Raw genomic sequence first — 25,723 nt, 5'->3', positions numbered from 1 at the left:
TAAGGAAATTAAATAGAACCAGGGATCCTAACTAAATAACAACATCTCTATCAACATCACGATCACCAAAAGTCTCCACATCTACTCACACAAAGGATTTGCTGATCATCGCAAATAGAAAAAACCAAACAAGATACAAACACAATAAAAAAGGGTAAGCTAGAGATAAAAGTAATTTTTATCATATATATATATATATATATATATATATATATATATATATATATATATATATATATATATATATACGTGTATATATATATATATATATACACATATGTGTATATACATGTATACATATGTATATATACATATGTATACATATGTATACATGTATATATACATATGTATATATATATATATATATATATATATATATATATATATATATATATATATATATATAAACTTATGTATATATACATATGTATATATGTATATATAAATATGTGTATATATATATATATACATATATATATATATATATATATATATGTATGTATATACACATATGTATATATACATAGTATATATATATATATATATATATATATATATATATATATATATATATATATATATATATATATATATATATATATATATATAAAACTAGATTTTAAACACACATTTTAGTAACATACAAGACATGTGAAAAAGACCCTCTAACTCAATTATTTGGTTAAATATAAAGTGATCTGATTCACTAGATGCTTGCACTTGTGGTGGCCTCTATTGCTCTATAGAGCCATTGTTAATGAGTTTCACCTTACTACGCACAAGGTTAGCCCACAACCATTTAAGGCCATTATCCTCCCAATGATTACGAGCTCCTGCTAGTCTCACCACTTGAACTAGTCTACTCTATGTGAGTCTGACCAATTCTTTAGCGTTTTAGGATGCAACCTTGCTTGAATCCTTATCTGCTTATATACACTACAGCACCACCATGAAATATCGCCAAGAGTCTCATGCTAGTGCATAACCATCCAACCAATTCATGATTCATTTCATACCAAGCACATCAATTTCAATTCAAAATATCTCTTAACACAGACACATCATTATACATAATACTCTCTTAAAGTAAAGCAATACATAAAAGCATAAATACATTATTGAGACGCGTTCCTGCACTGGTCTCACTACAACTAGAAGTCCTCGCTTACGCAATATTGTTTTATCGCTTAAGTTAGGCATTCTCCCTTGGGCGAGAGCTCGAATAGTGAGCACTGCAAGGTTCCTACGAGTTCTCGCTTAAGCTAGACCTTCTTGCCTAAGCGAGTTTTCTCTTTCTCTAAACTGGAGCTCAACGCCTGAGCGACAACTCGAGCAGAACCCTAGTTGATTTTTCTGCTATTTTCACTTAGGCGAGGGTTGCTCGCTTCGTCAAAAATAACAGGTTTTTCCTCTACTCACACATGCAAACCGAAAACACAAGCCAGAAACACAAATAGTATATTTTCATGCAAGCGCAAGCATCACACAAGCATTTTGGATTTAGAACAGAACCAAAACAAGCAAAATATTTTAAACACGTGAAAAACTCTAACTTCTCTTACCTTGACTGAAAGACAAATTAAAGAGAAGGAATCTTGTAGAGGGAGAAGCACCAAGACTAAGAATAGTTTAAGGAGCTGAAAAACAAACCCAAGGGAGGAAAAAATGAGACCATAATTGAGACTCAAGTGGAACCAGAACTATCAAACAGAAAATAAATGAAAGCATAAGGGTTTAGAGCTCTACTTATGCTGAGGGGGAACGTTCAACAATATTGGAGGAGGAAGAAGCTTAAGCCCTAGCAGAGCTCTTATTTCAGAAGAGGGGAAAGGAAAGTGAACTATTTTTTGTGGATGAGATAGAATAGGAAGCATGTGGGCAGCTGAAAGGGGTCTTTGGGGTAATTAGTGGGTTGACCTTAGACCTTATAAGAAAGGCAAGCCCAAAAGTTTTAAAACAAAAGAAATGGATCTTATATATATATATATATATATATATATATATATATCTATATATATATATATATATATATATATATCTATATATAGAGAGAGATAGAAAGAGAAAAAAGTAAAAGTCATATATATATATATATATATATATATATATATATAAGTAATTCAAAGAAGTTTAAGTAGTTGTAAATGTTTTTTAGGAAGAAAATGGAGGAAGAAGATGGATATAGGTGGAAGAAAATATGGAGGTGTAATGAGAGAGTAGGAAGGAAGAAGATAGGATAAATTTGATTTTTCACCTTGTTTATGGGGTACAGTAAGAAATAATGGGATGCAAGAAAAAAATTTCAAATTTTTATTAATTAATTTATTACAAATTCAAGATTTATTACTTTTTCAAAACACTAATTGTTTGTATATTACATATTGATTGTTTAAAAAATTATAGTTTACTTTAATGTTCAATTATTATAATCCAATTTAATGAAAGTTTTAAATTGATACAATACAAAATATTAATACTATTTTGTATATTCTTTTTCAAAAACAAATTGTTTGTATTAAATATTGATTGTTTAAAAAATTATAGTTCACTTTAATGTTCAATTATTATAATCCAATTTAATGAAAGTTTTAAAGTTATACAATACAAAATATTAATAATATTTTGTATATAACAATTGGGATTATGAACACTATAGGTTAATATGATAAATCGGGATTTGAAAATGACAAAAAATCATAATTTTGCACATGAGTCAGTAGAAGAGGTATGGACAATCGAGTAAATATTTTATTACATTGTATTTTTATAGATATAGTTGATACTACTTTTAATACACAATGTCCAAATATTCCATTTTCTCATAGTACTAAAGATAGCAAAACCAATTTGTTTAACAAATGCAACTTATAATTCATATACTTAAGTTAAAACTATATAATTAAGACAAAGACTTTAGGTTTATTTGTTGAATGATGATAGTAAAGGAAAATGTCAATACGTGCCCTTTCCAAATATACATTAGAATTGCGAGGGAGGGGTGTTGTACTTTCTTTGGTGAACGGTATAAATACATATCCAATGAAATTCATAAGCATAAACAAATCTAGTTTTCAACATTTGAGGTAAAGTATCCACAATTCAACTATAATGGGATGAAGTATTTCACATCAAAGTCACAAATCATACAAACTCAAAATAGTGACACATGTCTAGATAATAACCATATTAATTGACCAATATCTTAGGAATTTTGTTCATACGAGATATATATATATATATATATATATATATATATATATATATATATATATATATATATATATATATATATATATATATATGTCTGAATTAAATAATCATGTGATAAATTGACAATACATGTGTGTTTAAGATGTATACCCAAAGTTTTGACAAATTATACTATATAGTTCTCATAAGAATTATGACCATAATAGAACCAAGAGATGTTTGATAGAGAAAGTGTTCTTTGTACCATGGGACACTAGTTAATATCTGTCCATTCATATAGCACATTAGCATATATCACATACCACACATTTTTAGAACAAAATCTCATGCCAAACAACAAATTTTACCAGCTTATAATGCTTGTATTAATAGAAGAATCTTGACTAAGTATGAGAAGAATAATTACAACATGTAAATTTGATTAGTCGTCCTTGTTGAAGATTGTAAAAGCTTCCAGAATTGGCATTAAGTATCAAATTCATAAGATAAAAAGGTATTAGAATAAAGCTAATATTCCATCATTCTACAGTATTAGCTGAAATCGGAGTTGCGCCTATTGTCGTTAAGCCACAACCAAGCTTTAGGGTTGACCACTCGCGCTCTAAGGAGGCATTGGTCACTGATTTGCATAATTCATAAGTCTCTTTCTTTTTCGAATCTCACATTGTTTGTTTGAATCGTTTGATTAGTTATTCTATAGTGTTTTCTCCACCTTCCCTGTTTCATTTTATTTTATTTTCATTATTTGTTTGGATCTTTCATGTTTTTGCATAAATACTTTTTCTTCTAGTTGCTACTATTTTGCTTTTTGTTAGCTTAGGGAGTTGTATTTTTTTTATCTTTGTAGGTATGAAGTATTCGAAGGAATTCACTCTTGAACAATTTGATGCTCTAAGTCATAAACGATGGTTGAAAGTTGACAATATTTGTTTTTAATGTTGTAACTATTTTATAGTCTTGATAAAATTTATGAACACGAAGGAAAGAACAACTAACTAGTGGTTCCACTCAAGTCTTTTCAGACAACTAGCTAGTGTTCTTTGTGAAGCACATTATTTTCAGAATGTTATGTGTGTTCGTTTTCAGCTTAGATCAACTTTGGTATAATGTCTCTTTCTCTTTAGAGCTCAGATATCCTATTCTCCCCATCCAGATAGCCCTCAGTAAACTGTTTATCCAAATCTATTTATTATTTTATCTATCACATAGTTTATATGATGTGACCTTGTCTAATTATAGGTGGTTGCTATATTTAGAACATATTTAAGGCTAACTAATGAAAGTCGAAAGAAGTGCACATTTAGGAAGCTTATGAATATGATAACAACATATGCCAATGCATTGTAGGTTTGTTTTTTGCCTAGATTGAATATTCAAGTCAACTTATATGTTGAACTTGTTTATTATTATGATTTGAAATGTAAAATGCTGCCATGGTATAAACCTTATTGCTTTCAATTAATTTTAATATATAAGATTGCAAATGTTTGCGAGTTTTGAATTTATTATAAGTTGAAACTAATATATTTTCTTCTTCTTTACTTTCCAGATGATAATTATTCTCCATATTTATAAGTTTTGACTCAATGAATAAATGAATAAAATAATTGTTATATATGTTTAAGAGACTTGAATTTAATATAAGTTGAAACTAATATATTTGGTATCTTGTTAGTCTTCGAAATGATAATTATTCTCTTTATTTTATAGGTTTTAATTTAATGAACAAATAAATAAATGTGTTGCTTTTGCGAGACATTTGTGATTAGAAAGATGCGAAAAGTTCATATATTAATTCTTATTTGTCACAAATATTAGCCCCTACACACATTAGTCTAACACTTCCACTATCTTTTCCCACTGTCATTACCTTTTGCTTTATTCACTAGAGATATATCATTATTTGGTTTATTCATAAGTGGGTAGGAATAAATTCATAAGATAATAAAATTATAATTCAAAAAGTAACGGGTATTAGTTAAGTTACTATGAAGCATGCTGCTTTAGGGCTTGGCAAATTGATAAAAGTGACCAGTGAACAATCACTAAAAAGGTTTGTCACCCCAATAATAGGGTATTTAATAGAAAGATGTTATGGATTACTATGTTCATATTTTAGCATCAACATCTGTATGAATGAAGTAAAATGACACCATGTTATAATTTAGTACTTTGTCAATGTTTTGGCTTTTATTTCAATATACTAATTGAACCAATACCTTGGTTAGTTGCTTACTATTTCCCTATTGTTTGTGGTAAGCCTCAAATCTGAATTATATGGATCAATTCATATGGCAAGTGAAGGGTGCCATGCGATCTACTCTAACATCAATGCTAAAAAAGGGGTGGAATCGCCCTAAAGCCTTTTCTTCCTCAACTGCAAACAACATTTGTCAAGTGTCTATGGGACAATATTGATTTAATTTACTTTCTTCTCAACTACTTTTTGTTTTAATATCTAGCTGAGAATTTACACATCAAGTAAAATAAATTTCAATGCCAAATTTATTGCACTAGAAATTAGTGCACTTCAGGAAGGAAGAAATTAGGTGTGAACTTTTTGAGCACTAAATCTTGTTCTAGATATCTTGAGTCTTTGATGTTAAAAGAAATCTATTTTAAAGAATGGGATCCACAACGTCATTCTTTTTCGTATAGTAGGTAAGCATGTGCTTATTAGCTCTTTTGTTAATTGCAGACTACATTATTCTTATTTGCATTCCAGTTCCAACAATGTTGACAGGCTTCGGGATTTCATCAAGCATGTTTATGTGGATAGAAGATTCAGTGGTGAAAGGACCAATAGTAAACCTCTAAGAGCCAAGGTACCATAGTGTTTTTCTTTGGATTTACCATTTTAAGCAGATACAGAATAGTCTATCCCGAATTAAATTTTAACCCATGACCCATTGATACATGACTCAAGTTTAATACGAATTTGAAAAGTAGTACGAAACAATATATAAACATAGAGAATTGAACACCAAAGTATATATGTGTTTTGAGTACCTCTGACTAACAAAAACACAAACTTCTTGATTAAAAATAAGATTAAATTATTGAATATTCTTTTAGAGGTTCATAGATTTATGAACTTGGTTATTGTACTAGTAATAAATTGCACGAATCTGGATCAGATGAGCCAATCTCTAGGATATGAAAATGGACATATATTTGTCTCCATGGTCAGTCAATATTTGGAACTTCCTTGGTCGTGTTGGAGGAGGTTACATATCTGAGCTTTTTTTTTTGTAAAAAAAAATCTAAGCTTGTTGTAAGGTAAAGAAAATAGAAGCAATTCTTACACTTATTGCATGTTTAAGTAAGCTTAGATTTGTTAGATGTCTCCTTTACATCTCATTTGATTTCAAATTCCATGGTGTTATTACTCTGCAGCAGAGATTATGCATATCCAAGATCAATTGCATTGGTTGTATTTCAACTTATTATGATTGTTGGGCATCTTTTCATTGGTATGGGATGGCTAGGGCCAATGTATGTTTGGCACTTTACTAGTTGGACTTGGTTACGAGGCTCATTAGGCAATTGTTCTAGCCATTGCTTCAGAATTGTTTGGCCTTAGAAACTTTGGTGCATTGTACAATTTCATCACTCTAGCAAACCCTGTAGGAACCAACACCAAAGTTTGGTGCACTATACAATTTCACCAGCACCAAGTATGGGATCACTATTATTGCCTTTTCCAAATGCTCTATTGAGTTTATGAAGTGTGATAGTAGCGTATGCTTTTTACTAACTTCCATGATCATGGCAGCATTATGCATTCTTGCAATAGGGCTACACAAAGTTCCAATGTTAAAAACAATGATTGTTTATGCCTACCTTAGGTGGTTGGTTCTTAGTGACATATGTACAAAGTTTAGTCCTTTTTAAATGTGTGAATAAATTCTAAAGTTGTAGGATTCTTATATATACAAATTGATAGAATAAGTCTCTTTTGGATCATGTTTATTAAATAAAGTCAAAGAAATTATTTTGTATATTGTTATATTCAGGTAATACCATTATGAATGGAGGAAATTGAAAATATAAGTGAAATTAAAAAAAAATACTCACTTATTGAGTAAGGATCAAGAATACCTCTCATAATAAGTTGGATTTGTTATGATAGGTATTTAAAGACATGTTATAGTTGTCATACAAGTTTTCTGCATAGATAACACTAAAATAAGAAGGAATGAGCAAAAAAGTAAATAAATTATAAAAAAAAGATAATTGAAGCAATACACAACGGTTGTTTGAGAAAACGTTATCCATTGATGGATCATGTATTTTTGAAGAATACATAAGACAACGCTTTTCATGTAGAAAGTGCAGTCTTTTTGAAAATATATAGACAACGCTTGTTTAGATAAGCGTTCTATATAAGGTGTCATTAGATAGCACCTTTTTTACAAATGCTATCTATTAATAGATAGCGCTCCAATAGACCGCGTCTAAAAAATGCTATCTATTAGAAAAAAATGTTGTCTATTGACAACTTTGGCATAGTTCTAAAACACATAATAAATAATCATCCCAAAAAATTAATATATCGTGATATTATTATCATATAAATACATAATACACATAATTGTAACAATTAAATACATATTATATATAATAACAATTTTATATATAATTATAATAGTTAAATATATATATATATATATATATATATATATATATATATATTATATAATAAATGTAAGGTCTCTTTATTTCAGCCCAATGTTTAAGAGATGCCCTAGTCTGTTGGACCTAAGGCTGGCTCATAGGGTGCCCAAAGCCCCTAAACTAGCCTAACACACTCATTTGCTGCACTTTTTAGAAAACCCTTCTCCTTCCTCTCTTAGAGTTGCAACAATAATACTCTACTAGGGTTTGATCTCCATCTCTATCAAGTTCGCTCAAGCTCATTCTACTCTACGTAAGTTGACTTCCAGCCCTTATACTCTTCCCTTTAGCTCTATTTAAAAAATTAAAAAATTAAAAACAAATTAAATAACTTTTAAAAAAATTAAAAAGAAAAAAAATGGGTGGGTCAGTCTGGCATGGCCCGTTAGCCCATCCTATACAGGATGAGTTATGATTATTGGCTTGTTTCTATTTGACGGGCCAGCCCTACCCGAGCTGTTTTTTATGGCTCACATACGGGTCGGGCCAAAATGGGCCAAGCTGGTCTATTTTGCCACCCTTAATATTTATCGCTCTAGTCCTCTTATTTTATTTATATTTAAATTTAGTTACGTATTGATGTTATTTATTTATTTTTATTTATCTTCATTTACACATATACATATGCTTTCTATTTTTCATTTCTTCTAATTATTTAGTTTGTCATGAAACTCATTCACATCTCCACTATATTTCTCATCTTATCATAACCTTTATGTAATTACGTTAAAATGATGTATGTCAATTAAAAAAAATTTATGTCTCACATTTTAATATTTCTACTATTTTTTTATATTTTTATCTATTGTATATTTTCCTTTCACATGTGAATGTTTAATACTCTCAATTTAAGTGTTTAATAGCACAAACATTTCATTTACTAGGTAATATAAAAAAATAATTTACTTATTATTATTAATTATTGTTTCATTTGAAGAACTCTTTTGTTTCGCTAAAACAATTTTTGTTATTTCTCAACCATTGAGTATATATATGATATTTGAAATTTTTTCTTAGATCTCTAGGGTATTTTTCATCTTATGTAGTCTTTGATTTTCTATTTTGAATGGAAATACGTAGAAGCGAGGTTAATTCTTATTGAGTCCAAAACAAAATATTTTGTAGAATATTTTATTTTTATTTCTAAGAAAAATTATTTTTTAGGTAAGGGGATGAGACATCTATCATTTTATCTCTTTACCTTTATTATCGTTTTTATCTGTTCATAATTATTTTATTTTTATATTTATGTTAAGTGAGGTGTCCCTAACCTCATTCATTTATATTATCTCTAATCACGCACTTATCCTCTTTGTTTATTATATATTTATTTTTAGTTATACATCGATACTATACATTTATTTATACAATTACATGATTTAATATCAAAATAAAACTTATGATGAATAAATATTTGATTTTTGTAGTTGGAGGTATAACGTTGGGGATTTAAATGAGTAGTTGTTACTCAAGATAAGATGTTCTCGGGTTACTTTGTTGGTCATGATGAGACTCATTTATCCTGACTAGCAACTGCAAATTTCAATTAATCTTATGGATGTTCGGTAAAGAAGGAATGGTACAATTACCATAAATGAACACCTATATTGAGGTTACATATACAATTAGGTAGATGTGGTTTAGTGTACATGAATTATGTGAAATAATTACATAAGGTTAATTATGAATGGTTTACGATATAGTATATTTGTATTTGAGATTATTTGAGTATAATTTGTGTTAATATTATGTGAATAACTCTTATTTGTTTCTTACAATATATTAGAATTTCACTAGCTTACCCTTGTGTTTTCTTTAGATGTGGTTTCCACCTATGATGATTGTATATTTATATCGATGTGCATGAGCAGAGGGTCTTACATGTAGTATTACAGATCAATAACGAGATTGTGAGTTGGTGAATAGGAATGGACGCAGGTATATATGCATATACCTAGTATCAGCAATGCCTCATTAATATTAAATATCTTATTTTTGAAAAATCAACTAATAATTTTGGAGGACTGTGAATACTTAGTATATAGATTTACATTTATGTGTTTTTTATTATTACTTATATAATGATTTCAATTGGTATAGCTAAACCTTCAAACACTTTAGTCCGAACCAATGCTTAGCAAAGGCCTTAAACACTTGCTTCCATTCCCTTCCATGGATCACGTCTACTTCATGGAGCTTTCATCCATTCCGCACCAAGAGCTCCACCATATAACATACCAAGTATTACAAAAACATTATTCACTTTCCAAATTGGTAATCCACACCAAAGTATAAATCAATTAGGCCTAAGCATAGTGCTCTTAATTAAAGATTCTATGTTGTAGTAAGTGTTTCATCAAAATACACATAAGACAAATTAGAATATGATAATCTAATACTACAACAATGAAGAAATAAAAACCTCGAGAATATATGGCACTGTAAAAACAAATTCACTAATCATCTTTGTATGGATACTTTTCTAGAACATGTTAGAGAATTTTTACCTGTAACTCAAACACATCATCACCTTCAAGCACATCACATAGCTAAGTTACCTCAGTCGTCATTGACACTTGCAGATAAATATATGGGAATTATGTTTACATGGAAATAAAAAATCTTAATGCCTCACCATGATACTCAATTCCCAAGATAAAGAAAACAAAATATTACATACCATGACTCATTTTCCTCCGGAGCAATTTTAACTTGCCCAAAATGTGGAAATGCCTAAAAGGATCCAAAAAGATTGGGCTTCATTTGTGCTAGGCATACCCAAGTTAATGTTTACATGGGCTAAAGAAGTTATGAAGACGTAGTCTTAAATACATTGTAAATATTTAAATAATGTTTGGGCCTTATATTCTGGGCCAAGTGGTATAGAAAATTTTATTTTGGGCTTTGTATAATGGGCCAAAATAGAATAGAAAAGTGGGTCAACCAAAGTCAACTTGGGTCACAACCAAAGGTTGACTAAATGATAGCGCATAGGATGGTTGCCCAAGGGGTCAAGGAACAAGTCTTGAAACTTGATGAACAAGGCATGAGTGGAGTAGTGGCCATGTGTCATTCCATGAGTAGAGAGGATTCTCTCATGTAGTGGCCACATATCCACCTCTCATTGGAGAGGATTTCTAGCTTACTCTCCAAGTTTTCCAAGATGACATTTTTATGGGTTGGCTCATCTACGTTTAAGACAACTTCCTCTATAAATATAGGTCACTACTCATGTATTTTTCTAGCTTGAATTTGAGAAATGAAATGTTGCCACTTTTGGTGCACCTCTCTTGTTTGAGCTCACTTTAGAGTGGAATTCTCTCTAGAATCACTCTAACTTCCTTCCTTAGAGTTAGCCTCACCTCCCTTAGGAAAACCTTCACTAAACACCACAACACCCATCAAACCGAGACATTTTCCCTTCCATTCCTTAACTTTTGTGCAACCTCACATCATCCATGGAACTTCCACCTTGCGTTTTCATGGATTCCCTTGAAGGAAGGCCATCATAAAACGAAGCTTATATTTGAACTATAGAAAATTAAAAGCTACACAAATTTAGTCATCATCTTTTCCCTTAAAGTCATTTCCAACATATTTGGAGTACAAAATTGTGTTCCTAGAGTCACAGACAATTGTCTTTTGTTGCCTTCATCGTCCAAATCCCTTAGACCAATTGCTATCACCTATAATGATGTGACCCCACCAAGCTCAATTGCACCTTCAAGCCCAATCCCAAGCCCAAGCCCATTAAAAGGCCCAATAACAAGAAGTATGATGAAGAAGATTCAAATGGGCCTCCCAATAGATGGACACAAATCTAATGGGCTTGTCACATTATTTTCATGAGCCAAAGAAATCACCAAGACTTGAAGAAATGCATCAAAGCCCAGTAGAATAGATTTTAAATTGTGCTAATGTTTGGGCTTTGATTTCAATAATGGTGTAAGACATAAAAATAGGTGTTACATGTACAAATGGGCTCGACCCACTAAAAGTCTCCCTTATGCCGTGACTACCTCATGGATCATGCATCCCATGGAGCAAAGTTCACACTCCACCCATGCGCCTCTTTCATCCAAGTGCTAAGAGAGTGTCTTCTTTTCCAAGTCTTCATTCAAAGGCTAGGAAGATGCCTCCTTCTCCAAGCCACCATCCAAGGGTGATGATTAAAGCTTCTCCTCTAAGCTTGATCTAAGGGCCAAGAATTAGTCTAACTTTTAGGCTCTCATATAAAAGCCAAAAGTATACCATTTGTACATTTTTACTCTTGAATTTTGCAATCGAAGCATAGTGTTGAGAGTACTCCACCCTATTGCATTTGAGAGTCTCCTTTGCTAGAGGGTTGAATCATCTCCTCTAGCCACCTTCCCCTAGCTTTCTCTTAAGCTAAACCTTCAAACACCTTAGTCCGAACCAATGCTTAGCAAGGGCCTTAAACACTTGCTTCCATTCCCTTCCATTGATCATGTCTACTTCATGGAGCTTTCATCCATTCCGCACCAAGAGCTCCACCATATAACATACCAAGTATTACAAAAACATTATTCACTTTCAAAATTGGTAATCCTGATAAAGGATTGATCCCTACCAAGGATGATGGCCCATGGCACATGCTTAGAAGAAAGGGAGTTCCTTGATCCCTTCCTTTGGTTTTATTTTCTTTAGTTTAAAATTCCATTAAGTTGGCTTGGTTGACTATTTTTAAGTTGACTTGTTGACCTTGACTTTGGGTTGACATGTTGACTCAAAAGATTAGCTTAACCTTAAACCAACATGCTAATAAATTCCTTAACTTGCTTTTGTAGCCTTGCCTTGTTGCTTTGGGGGAGAGTGATCAAAACACTTGGGTTGTTTATTTTGACCACACTTGGTCACAAGTTTCTTATCATTTGCTAACTAACTTCTTTACTTTTCTCGGATTTTGAGTTTGTTGCAGAAAAGTGAGATGGTGACCTCATGGCCAATCAAGTTGCATTGGTAGACATTGGTAAAATCTTACAAGAAATGGAACTTAAGAGACAAGAAGATAGAGAACAACAAGAAAGAACCCTTCAAGTTTACAAGAAATAAATGCAACAACAAATTCAACAACAATTGCAACCATTCCAAAGAGAGGCAAAGAAAAGAGAGCATTCTAGGCGCCAACCAACACAAAAGAAGGAAACCCAAAAGATTCCTATGTTCTATGGTGGATGTGATCCCAAAATCTACCTTGATTGGGAAGCTCAAGTGGAACAAATGTTCAATGAAAATCATGTAAAGGATCAAACACAAGTTGATCTAGTAATGTTAGGATTTTTTTAGTATGCCAAAACTTGGTGGCATAAAGTTTATAAAAATTGTGACCAAGGGCCACCCGCGGCTTCTTGGATGGACATTAAAACTCTTATGCGCGCTACATTTGTTCCTCCCTCCTATAGGAAGGAACTTCTTTTGAAACTCTAAAGGCTTCACCAAGGTCCTATGTATGTGAGTGAATACTTTAAAGAATTAGAGTCTCAAATGTTTAGGGTTGGAATAAAAGAAACTAACAAAGTAAAAATAAAAAGGTTTTTGAATGGTCTTAGGAGAGACATACAAAACCAAGTAGAGTTGTATGAGTACTCCACTCTTCAAAATGTTTTCACACTTGCCCTTAGGATTGAAACTCATTTGAAAAGAAAGAACAGGGCAAGGAAGAGTTACTCACCCAACCACTACTATAGTCACTCAAGGAAGGGAAAAGCTAAAGAGAAACATGATAAATCTCCTTCAAAGTCTCACCAAGCACCATCAAGTAAAAATAAGTCACCAAGTGGTCACACTCACCATTCCATTTCTCAAAGATCAAGTTCCAATAATGTTTTAAATGTTTGGGGTATAAACACATTGCTTTGAATTGCCTAATCAAGAGGAAAATGATCTTAAAGAAGAATGATGATGAGAGTGAACATTTTTCTTCCTCTTCCCCCCAAAATACTTCTTCCCACACTTCTTCTTCAATTGAAAGGACTAAACCCCTTGAAAGTGGATTGTTAATGGTAAGGCGCCAACTAGGGCAAGTTCCCAAAGAACTTGATCCTTCTCAAAGACAAAACCTTTTTCATGGAGGGTGCCTTATCAATGACAAGATATGTCCCTTCATCATAGATAGTGGAAGTTATGTAAATATGGCTAGCCCAAGGGTGGTGGACAAGTTTGGCTTGAAAACCATTCCTCATGCCAAACCCTACAAGCTATCATGGCTTAAGGAAGAAGAAATAAAAGTAACTAAACAAGTCCTCATTAACTTTTCAATTGGCAATTTTAAGGATGAGGTATTATGTGACATTGTGCCTATGGAAGCCAACCATATTTTACTAGGTACGCCATGGCAATTTGATATAAAAGTTGTTTATGATGGCCATGCAAACACCTATGTTTTCTCCTCCCTAGGAAAGAAGTTCACAATCCTACCTCTCCCACCTCCACAAGAAAATGAGGACAAAAATAAAATAAAAGATGAAAAAGAGAAAGAAAAAGGGCAAGCTTTCACCAAGGAGTTACTTGCCTCCAAAAAGAGTTTTTCACAGCAAGAGGTGCAACACCACTCTTCATTCCCTTCCCAAACAAAGAGAGATGAATAAAAACACAAGCAAGAAAAGGAGAGTGGCATTAAAAAGATGAAGAAAGTTCTCATCAACTCAAGTCAAGCTCCATCAACAAAGATTTCAAGAATTTGAGGTCAAATTCTCTCCAACAAGGGGAGAATGATAAAGGATTTATCCCTACCAAGGATGATGGCCCATGGCACATGCTTAGAAGAAAGGGAGTTCCTTGATCCCTTCCTTTGGTTTTATTTTCTTTAGTTTAAAATTCCATTAAGTTGGTTTGGTTGACTACTTTTAAGTTGACTTGTTGACCTTGACTTTGGGTTGACTTGTTGACTCAAAAGATTAGCTTAACCTTAAACCAACATGCTAATAAATTCCTTAACTTGCTTTTGTAGGAATAAGAAAGGAGGAGGACCACATAGGAGACACTTGGCGTCCTAAGGAAGAGAGAGAAGGAACAAGACTTTCTAGAAGAATCTAGAAAGGGGAGGCCCACGTGCCTTGGACACCAAGCCTTCTAGAATGTTCTAGAACCTTCCTTTAGGAGCCTTGGCCATGAAGACTTGCCACCTAGATGGCTTGGACGAAAATTCACCCATGTGCACCCTAGGATGACCTACTTTCTAGAACATGCTAGGTTTCTTTTGTAATCCTTTCACTTAGTTGTTTTGCTAAGAGGCCCCTAGACTTGTCTATTTAAGGGGACCTCTAACACTTATACAAGGGTTGAACATTTTGGAGAATTTATACACTTTGTGTTTCAACCTTTTGTGAGAGTATTCCTCCTCAGGGAGTGGAGTTCTTTCAAGCCTTATCTTGCCTTGGCAAGTGGCAGCATACACCACTCATGTTCAAGGTTGCCATGACTTCTTCTAGCCTAGCCTTGTAGTGGCGTGAATCCTCCATTCCTCCCCTTTCCCTTGCTTTTCATTTTATGTTTCTTTACTCTTCTTGGTTTATATTGTTTCTATTATATGTTTTTCCTTTTGGTTTCTTAATCTCTATCAATCCATCCTCCTCCTCTCTAGAACCTTGGAAAGGAACCTTCACATCTAGATAGCTTGCTATCTTAATGTCCAGTGGGGATTTCCTTGGTTTTCTTAATCAATCATCACCATATTCATTAATCTTCTAAAAGGAACAAGATAATCCTACATCAAATCCACACCAAAGTATAAATCAATTAGGCCTAAGCATAGTGCTCTTAATTAAAGATTCTATGTTGTAGTAAGTGTTTCATCAAATACACATAAGACAAATTAGAATATGATAATCTAATACTACAACAATGAAGAAATAAAAACTTCGAGTATATATGGCACTTTAAAAACAAATTCACTAATCATCTTTGTATGGATACTTTTTTGGAACATGTTAGAGAATTTTTACCTGTAACTCAAACACATCATCACCTTTAAGCACATCACATAGCTAAGTTACCCCAGTCTTCATTGACACTTGCAGATAAATATATGGGAATTATGTTTACATGGAAATAAAAAATCTTAATGCCTCACCATCATACTCAATTCCCAAGATAAAGAAAACAAAATATTACATACCATGACTCATTTTCCTCTAGAGAAATTTTAACTTGCCCAAAATGTGGAAATGCCTAAAAGGATCCAAAAAGATTGGGCTTCATTTGTGCTACGCATACCCAAGTTAATGTTTACATGGGCTAAAGAAGTTATGAAGACGTAGACTTAAATACATTGTAAATATTTAAATAATGTTTGGGCCTTATATTCTGGGCCAAGTGGTATAGAAAATTTCACTTTGGGCTTTGTATAATGGGCCAAAATAGAATAGAAAAGTGGGTCAACCAAAGTCAACTTGGGTCACAACCAAAGGTTGACTAAATGATAGCGCATAGGATGGTTGACCAAGGGGTCAAGGAACAAGTCTTGAAACTTGATGAACAAGGCATGAGTGGAGTAGTGGCCATGTGTCATTCTATGAGTAGAGATGATTCTCTCATGTAGTGGCCACATATCCACCTCTCATTGGAGAGGATTTCTAGCTTACTCTCCAAGTTTTCCAAGATGACATTTTTATGGGTTTGCTCATCTAGGTTTAAGACAACTTCCTCTATAAATATAGGTCACTACTCATGTACTTTTCTAGCTTGAATTTGAGAAATGAAATGTTGCCACTTTTGGTGCACCTCTCTTGTTTGAGCTCACTTTAGAGTGGAATTCTCTATAGAATCACTCTAACTTCCTTCCTTAGAGTTAGCCTCACCTCCCTTAGGAAAACCTTCACTAAACACCACAACACCCATCAAACCGAGACATTTTCCCTTCCATTCCTTAGCTTTTGTGCAACCTCACATCATCCATGGAACTTCCACCTTGCGTTTTCATGGATTCCCTTGAAGGAAGGCCATCATAAAACTAAGCTTATATTTGAACTATAGAAAATTAAAAGCTACACAAATTTAGTCATCATCATTTCCCTTAAAGTCATTTCCAACATATTTGGAGTACAAAATTGTGTTCCTACAGTCACAGACAATTGTCTTTTGTTGCCTTCATCGTCCAAATCCCTTAGACCAATTGCTATCACCTATAATGATGTGACCCCACCAAGCCCAATTGCACCTTCAAGACCAAGCCCATTAAAAGGCCCAATAACAAGAAGTATGATGAAGAATATTCAAATGGGCCTCCTGATAGAGGTCGTACCCCACCAAATTAAAACATATTAAATGCAGTACATGAAAGTGAACCAAGTCGTCTCCCAACGACCAATATATTCATTCAAAGCGAATTTTCCAGATGAACACAACAATAAAACACAGGGGGGGGTTGGCAGACAAATTCGGAATTCTAATCAGTAGATTAATTTAAATGCTACAGTGACTAAAACCGTATTGACATCCCTGATTCAAACGCAATTTCACTTATCATAGGCCACCAAATTAACACCAACCCTGCCTTGTCTCAATCCACTAGATAATAATTCACTAAGCGAAAATTACAATCTAGCTTCATTATGCAATTAAGCAATGCACACATCCTTAAATTCGTGACAGCCAAGCTACATACATTAAGCATGAACGTATCTTAAACAAAACACATGCTATTACTCTGTAAATTAAGCATTGACAGATTCACCACATGCATTCCACGAATTCAGAACAAAACATGGCAGATTTCACAAAACAAGCACAACCTCAAAGCTTCATTGCATTTTTCATCAAGGAGTCAATACACGAATTTAGCTAGACATGGAAATGAGTAATTAAACACTTCAAAACTGAAATCACAAAAATCAGAACCAAGAACCCTAACTTATCAAATCTGAAAACGCAATTTAAGAGCAAAAATTGAGATTTCAAAGCTTAAATGGAATGCAAAACGGTGATATCATATATAAATGTGAAAACCCCATGAATGGGTATTGTTCCAAGTCAATAAAACCCACAAAACGAACTGCCCAAGCAAGAAAACGAATTCCAAACGTAAAACCCTCAATGGGTGCTGTCAAATATGCATAAAAACGGTAAAAATGAGCCAAAAACGTGAAAAACCGCAAGGGGGACGTCAATGGAAGCTTGGAGAACGAAAATGGAGGTTTTGAAGAGAGGTTGAAGATGATGGAGTGGCTGCCTCCTTCTCATGCAGACCTAATTCGTGGTCATATCACCCATGCCACTCAGAATTACAAAACTGCCATTATGAGCCGCAGAATTACAAAAATGCCACTCTGGGCCTCAAATGTTGACCCATTGACTTTGCTGACGTGGAAATGACATGGAAATGATGTGGCAATGATGTGGAAAGTTTCTTCAACTAAATATTAATGTCCAAGCTCCAAAATTGCTTCACCCAAATACCTAAAAATAATTAAAAACAAAAATTAGGCCAAATAATGTGAAATTAGTCCAAATTCGGAACAGTGGCCCAATAAAGCCCAACAGATGAAAAACACTCTAATGATGAACAATTAAGCATTAATCAACTGTCTAATGGGTGCATAAAGGCTAGTGGAATAGAAGAAAATAATGACTCATCACCTCCCAATAGATGGACACAAATCTAATGGGCTTGTCACATTATTTTCATGGGCCAAAGAAATCACCAAGACGTGAAGAAGTGCATCAAAGCCCAGTAGAATAGATTTTAAATTGGGCTAATGTTTGGGCTTTGCTTTCAATAATGGTGTAAGACATAAAAATAGGTGTTACATGTACAAATGGGCTCGACCCACTAAGAGTCTCCCTCATGCCGTGACTACCTCATGGATCATGCATCCCATGGAGTCAAGTTCACACTCCACCCATGCGCCTCTTTCATCCAAGGGCTAAGAGAGTGTCTTCTTTTCCAAGTCTTCATTCAAAGGCTAGGAAGATGTCTCCTTCTCCAAGACACCATCCAAGGGTGATGATTAAAGCTTCTCTAAGCTTGATCTAAGGGCCAAGAATTAGTCTAACTTTTAAGCTCTCATATAAAAGCCAAAAGTAGAACATTTGTATATTTTTACTCTTGAATTTTGCAATCGAAGCATAGTGTTGAGAGTACTCCACCTTATTGCATTTGAGAGTCTCCTTTGCTAGAGGGTTGAATCATCTCCTCTAGCCACCTTCCCCTAGCTTTCTCTTAAGCGAAACCTTCAAACACCTTAGTCTGAACCAATGCTTAGCAAGGGCCTTAAACACTTGCTTTCATTCCCTTCCATGGATCACGTCTACTTCATGGAGCTTTCATCCATTCCGCACCAAGAGCTCCACCATATAACATACCAAGTATTACAAAAACATTATTCACTTTCAAAATTGGTAATCCACACCAAAGTATAAATTAATTAGGCCTAAGCATAGTGCTCTTAATTAAAGATTCTATGTTGTAGTAAGTGTTTCATCAAAATACACACAAGACAAATTAGAATATGATAATCTAATACTACAACAATGAAGAAATAAAAACCTCGAGAATATATGGCACTGTAAAAACAAATTCACTAATCATCTTTGTATGGATATTTCTAGAACATGTTAGAGAATTTTTACTTGTAACTCAAACACATCATCACCTTCAAGCACATCACATAACTAAATTACCTCAGTCTTCATTGACACTTGCAGATAAATATATGGGAATTATGTTTACATGGAAATAAAAAATCTTAATGCCTCACCATGATACTCAATTCCCAAGATATAGAAAACAAAATATTACATACCATGACTCATTTTCCTCCGGAGCAATTTTAACTTGCCCAAAATGTGGAAATTATCAAGCTAAAGATTACCTTTCTTTATCTCTAGTTCTAAAAAAGTAAATAAAAAAACTCATTCATAAACTATTTAATGATTTATATACAATAGAAACAACAACTCAGAAAGCAAAAACTTATAAAACAATTTCCCATTTGTGTAATTATGCTACCCAAACAATATAGGAGTCATTTATTTCATGTTTGAGAAAATGCTCAATTTCAGAAGACCACAAAGGAATGATTCATTATTTTGGAAGAAAAATCTTTAGAAATCAAGATAATGAAAAGTTTAAGAAGGTTCAAACACAAAATTGTCTTATCCTCCATCAAGCATAGCAAATGAAGTGAAATACAAAGGTCAATGCTTACCTCATTTGCGCAGCTTCGTAACTAGCACTCCATAGCGCATCTTCTATAGCAATTGATTAGGAATACATATTACTTATTAATTATGTTTACACAGGATATCAAATTCAATGTCTAAGTTGTGCATAAAAATTAAATATGTGGTGATAATCATAATAAGAGACATAGTACACTTGGAGCCCACACACTTACTTTCAAGAGACAACTTTATGCATATAAGGAAACATTCAATAAGTTTATTAACCAAAGGCTAAGTAATTGCCTCACCTCACCATAAGTAAGATTGGACTTCAATTTTTACACAAAATAATTGCAGAAAATCTATTTATCTTGAATCCCTCAACCAAGATGAATTACCAATTACTTTTGATAGAGAAATTAACATTGCAGTGCATGAAGCAAAAGTTTAAATGTAATGACAGGATATGGAGATAGAGAAACACATTGTATTGTTTATTCTTTCCTCAGCTCAATTTGCTTACAGACAAACAAATGATCACCAAATAAATGAATATAATAGTGATGTTATAAATGAGAAGAAGCCAAATGTAACAACACCTCACAACGCCTTGTAATGTTAACAAGGATTCCTAGTCCCTCAAACTACAAACTATAAACAAAAGGGTTAATCTAGAAAAATAACCTAACCGCAAACCTTCAAGTAGTAGAAAAAACCGAACAAAAAGGTGAATATGAAAATACAACTTCAAATATTACAAATTAACAACAAAATGGTGGATCTGGTTTAGACTACAAACATTGTTGGGTCTATTGGGTTCATCATTGCCACTTCATTAAGAATGCATTGACCGATGCATCATGGTAGTTGTTTACGATTACTTAAAGTAAGTTTGGAACATAACGTTGGTGAAGGGCCTATGAAGAAGAAAATGATTCCATTAATAAGAAGGAATGCATTTTAGGGTTGGGAACTAAGAATATCCTTTATCTTACAACTTCTCCACAACATCTGTCACAGTTTCTACCATAGAGATATAATCTACTGGTTGGAAGGAGGAAGAGAAAGAATAATGGATAGGGGGAGATTGTGAAAAATGATGAATCTTTTGAATGAGATTGTAATGGATTCTACACCATTTTGCCAATCACTAAATTTATAAATTTGTGAGTATATAAACCAAAATCAAGTTTTCCGGGAAATTAGGACTAAACACACCTTAAAAAAAATTGTTAATTTGTATTTTCTCGTTAATTTTCTATGTTTTCTCTCTTTGGCATACTATCCAACCCAACACTTTTCAATACACATAAAAATCCCAAATTCACCTAAACAACAAAACACAAGAACATAAACAATATATTTACACATAATGCATATTATTTATATTTATGTTGCATAAACTCAAATACAACAAAGCCTTTAGATAAGGAAGTGGCATACAACATACTAAGTGCCTCACGGGGAAGATCCTCGTCACCTTAAATTGTGTCTTTGATACCTATTAGCAAGAGAAGATAAGGAGAATAAAGACAAAACAATGAATGATGAGTGGAACAAAGAAAGATAAAAATATGACCACTCACGATAAAGGGACACAATATATATATATATATATATATATATATATATGTGTGTGTGTGTGTGTGTGTGTGTGTGTGTGTGTGTGTGTGAGTAAAACGAAAAAGGAAACATCAAAATAAGAAAATAGAAGTAAAAGAAAAGGAACAATACCTGAAGAAACCAAAATCAAAAAAAAAATCTTACCTTATCAAATAATAAGCCCTTCAACAAGAAGAAGAAGAAAATCTAGAACTAAAAGAACAAAACAATTTGCCATAAAACCAAGAATAACATAAAAAAAGAAAAAAAAACTGAAAAAATAGAATGAAAACAACATTACTACGTTACCAAACCAAAGAACAATTAAAACCTAGATTTTAAATTATTTCAATCTGATGCACAAACTGTTTAAAATTTTAAACACCAACAACAAAACCCAAAACACACAATGGAAATGTACAATGCATAAACCACTACACGGGCACCATAAATAACAAATACCAATACAACAAAACTCCATTCCCAAACAACACCACAAAAAAAAAAACCCATAACACCACAAACAAAACCCACAACCCACAACCACAAACAACACCACAAACAAAACCCATATTATCGAGAAAACCCACAACCCACATACCAACGCAAGTCCAAATGAAAAATATCAAACAAAACCCCAAACCCTAAAAAACCAACCCAACAAATTCTACACCCAAAAACATACCCCTTTACAAAGGGTGAGAAGGAAGAAGGAAGAGTTTAGGGTTTTCGGAGAGATGCGGTAAAGAGGAAGAAGGGAAGCATACCCTTTTATAAAGAGGACAAAAAGAAGATGGAGGAGTCTAGGTTCTTCGAGAGATGCAATAAAGAAGAAGGAAAACATACCTCCAAATGCAATGAATGGGAGAAAGGAAACTATAGAGCAAGCAATATACACTACGACAACATTACATTTGAAGGATGTAGTCTTCTACAGTGTTAGTGCAAAAATGGACAGATGTCAAATGTTGGTGTATAGATAAAACATATATGTTTCAACTATTTAAATAAGGGTTTTTGGGATTTCACTAATGCATCATATTTTTATATTTCTAGTAGATTATGGTATTTAGTTTTATCCTTGACATGTTACTATGACCCGTTCCTTGGTCGTCTTATCTTTTCAACTCAAGATCAACCCTTTCTTTCTCTTTCAACTTGGCTGTTAAATCACTTTAATACTTTTACAAACATAAATAGGAGCAAACGCTATTTGATGATAAAATCGAATAACAGAAAAAGAAAAATCAAGCATTCAATAGAATAAAATATTTTGATAAATACTAAGTTAAAAATACAATATCTAAATTTTTGAGTCATTTAAAATTTAATTAAGTTTAAAAAAATACTATGATAATTAAAATAATATAAATAAATATTTTTTGAATGATTTGATGTTTACATAAGATTGTGCTTAATTTTTCATATAATAAAATATTAATAAAAATATTTTTTACTTTATTAACAGGTTCCATACGCGATATTTTGTTTCTCACTTTAGTATTGCCACATTGTATTGCAAATGATTTTATGTCTATTCTTCCTTTCAAGACTATATTCTGCACGAAGAGACAAGAAACTACAAACAAGAAACTTTTTTAGATGTTGCATAAATAACTTCAATATAATATGACATTTTTCAATAAGATTTTCTTTTCTTAAAAGAAAAGAGTGGGACTTGACAAGGTAGCAAAAGAATATATTCATTGGTTATCTTTAAGCCGCATCCATGAAATTGTTGTTTATACTATGTTTAGGCAACGCTTTTATACACGTCATCATGTTTAGTGTTGTTTAAAGTAGAAAATGTTGTAGTGATAACACGTTTAACTTTATATTTTTTTGGCATAAACAACTCAGTTGGGTTAAAAACCAATCTAGATGTGATAGGGGTTCATTTTATAATGTTTAAGATTGTAAGTTAATGGTGTTTGAGTGATTAAAAAAGTCACAAAGAAGATCCTCTCTACAGATTTAAGATAACTAAGATGTTGTCTAAATATGAAGGTGCACTTCTAAGAGCTCAATGTAAATTATATGATACAATCAATCAAAGAAAACAAAACATGATATTGGCACAAGATAAAGGGTGTTATATATAAAACATAACATGAAAGAAAAGAAACTTCAAAGTAAAATATGGCAAGAAGAGAAGATGATGAAGAGGAGGTATTGACACACCACTTGGGGGATTTAACCCAAGATAATGAATAAGGGTAAGAAAAATAATATTCACTCTTTGATTTTTATTTTGGTTTATTTGATAGTGTAATTTTTTTCTAGTTCTCAATCAACTAATTGAGTCTTCATGATCAACTGCACTTTTATATGATTCAGAGAGAGATTTTTTCTCGGAGTTTAGAATGATTTCACGCTTTAAATTGCAAGTCTCACAACTCTTTCTGAAAAACTAGAACTTATAGCCTATATGTTAGCATATTCAACATTTTGATTTTTTTTCTTTCAATTTGTTGATTGGACTTAACTTAAGTGAAATCAACTGATTAAAAATTAATTCAACTGAATGAATATGTAACTTATAGAACTATTGCAGGAAACCATTTAACTTGTTAAAAACTCATTCAATAGGTTAAAAGACACCAACCAGACCCTAGACATTTATACAATGTCAAATTGTCTACATTAAGAGCACCATTCTTCAGGCTTTGTGATCTTCATGTGAAACTCGGATTCAACACACACTTCAAGCTAGATCAACACTTGAATCTCTAAGTCTTCACATCTTCATCAATTTAGTAAAGTTTCATCACGTCACAATGCAATGTCTTCATATATCTTCATCAAATCTTCAAGCATCAAATCATTTGTGCTAACAAAAGGGATCTACCACCAGTGGCGGAGCTATGCAGTAGCGGGCAGGGGCCACGACACCCCCAACATTTTCAGCTTTTTAAAATTATATGTATTTAAAAAAATTTAAATTATGTTTAGTTTTTAATTTTTTAAATTATTTGTATTGTTTTAAATTAGATAGTAGTATACCAAAAATTAATGAAAATTAAATTAAGTATTTTTTTTTATTTTTTTATAAAGTACAATATTTAATGTTAATAAATAGTACAATATAAAATTAAATTTTATAAAGAAAAAAAAATGTTAAAATAATTTTTTTTTCTTATTGTTTTTTTAGTTTTTCAGGTATTGCACTCATCTATCATCCTTACCTTATCTTTTTTGTTATTGAAAAAATAAAATTAAACAGAAACTCATTATTTTTGCTCTTATTTTTTCATATCTTCTCTTATACTCTTAAAGAGAAAAAAAAGGTAATGTTCTCTTGTCTCATTTGGTAATGAAATACTTGTTTAATATTTAGCTATGTTTTTTTTATCTCATTACCTTTTTGTATATTCAGTTTTTATGAATATAGAAGAGCAAGTAATGTATTATGTGATTTTTTTATAGAGGGTTTTTAATTGTGACTTGATTATCATAATATTTTTTAGTAATTATATATCAATTTTTTATTAGATTATGATAAATTATTTTTTTAGTCTTAAACTTGTTTGGTAGATAGGTATATTGATAAAAAAACAAAAGAATAAATTCATTTTTTGAAATTGATAAAAAAGAAGGAAAGATGAAAACAAGACGATAAGGTTGCTCATCATATAAGCATAACGATGATGAAATGAAAGCTTGTGATGACTTTTAAATCAATATGTGTAGATTAGTAAAATGGAGAATGAATATTTTGGTTATTTACATTGGAAAAAAAATGTCTAAAAAATTGAATTGTGATTCAATTATTTGATAAGTTTAAGAATATGGAATAACGAGTAACAATCATTTAGAAATGTGTAATTTGTTTTATGGTTAAAGTTATACTAAATTATGTATTAATTTTCACTAAATTAGTGACAAAAATGTTAAGTATATTATTTTGGCTCTCCCAAAAATTTTGGTCAAGATCCGCCACTGTCTACCACATGCTTGAATAATTGAGTCCAGTAAAACACCAACAACATCCAGAGCTACATTTAGGCAAGCATTCTTAGTCTAAAGAATAAAAGGATGAATTTGAGGCTCAATTTAAAAAACTATGGAGCAAGTTGGCAAGATCAAAAGGGATGCATACTCAATCTAACTT

This window comes from Vigna unguiculata, chromosome 5 (assembly GCF_037176805.1).
Source record: "Vigna unguiculata cultivar grain cowpea cultivar isolate G323 ecotype 2 chromosome 5, ASM3717680v1, whole genome shotgun sequence".
Lineage (NCBI taxonomy): Eukaryota > Viridiplantae > Streptophyta > Magnoliopsida > Fabales > Fabaceae > Vigna > Vigna unguiculata.
This window is presented reverse-complemented; position numbering follows the sequence as displayed.